Source organism: Macrobrachium nipponense, chromosome 14 (assembly GCF_015104395.2).
Source record: "Macrobrachium nipponense isolate FS-2020 chromosome 14, ASM1510439v2, whole genome shotgun sequence".
Lineage (NCBI taxonomy): Eukaryota > Metazoa > Arthropoda > Malacostraca > Decapoda > Palaemonidae > Macrobrachium > Macrobrachium nipponense.
The window spans coordinates 48,345,890-48,346,919 of record NC_087207.1 but is presented as its reverse complement, the minus strand read 5'-3'; positions in this window follow the sequence as shown (position 1 = coordinate 48,346,919).

Sequence of the window (1,030 nt, the reverse complement as noted above, 5' to 3'; positions counted from 1 at the left end):
GAATGTGCTCCTGGGCTTCGAATGCCAATAGTGTTGGCAAAGATTTAAGTTGAAGCCCAATGTGTCTCCCGAAAACTTCGAACTCGTTTTTTCATCTGTCATATCAGCTTCAGATATGTCTTTCAGTTGGGATACCATACTAGATAGCAGCATCCCTTTCGTTTTTTTCTAGCCGTTGTAGGTTTTGGGTCATGTACTAAACTATCCTGCACTACAGAGTCATTGTGTTCAGTTTCTGCAATATGTACGCCATCGTTGTTAATCTGGAAAAAAAAAAGTATTTTAATAGGTATATATTAAAGTTTAGGAGCCGTTATTAAGAATATAAAGGGAGGGAATGTAAAGTGGTGGACATACTAATGGGATTAGTACCTACCGTTCACCACTATAATATTAGTTTAAACTGAAACCACAATTTAACTTTATTTTTACTTTTTCAGGTCCTGATACAACGATTGGAAAATGATTGCAAATGGTTTTCAGAAAGAATGGAATTTTCCTGAATGCTGTGGAGCAATAGATGGCAAGCATGTCATTATAAAAAGCACCTCATGACTCAGGAAGTTTATACTACAATTACAAAGAATCAAACAGTGTTGTCTTAATGGCAGTTGTAGATCATAAATTTGGCTTCAGTTATATAGACACAGGTTGTAATGGTCGAGTTTCTGATGGAGGAGTTTTTCGTAACAGTAGTTTGTATCAATCTTTAGAGAATGGTATGCTACCAGAAGGTCATTTCCTAGTTGCGACAATGCATTTCCCTTGAAAGAATACCTGTTAAAACCTTTCCCAGGAAGTAAATTAACATTAAAGCAAAGATTTTAATTATCCTTTGTCGCGGGCTAGGGAGAATAGTTGAAAACTCATTTGGTATACTAGCCGCCAGATTCAGAGTGCTTGAGAAACCAATGCCCTACAGTCCTAAGAAAGTGGTGAGCATCATCAAGGCATGTTGCGCTTTACACAATTGGCTCAGACAAACAACAGTACAGAACACGTAGTTTGTATACACAGTAGACAAAGAAAA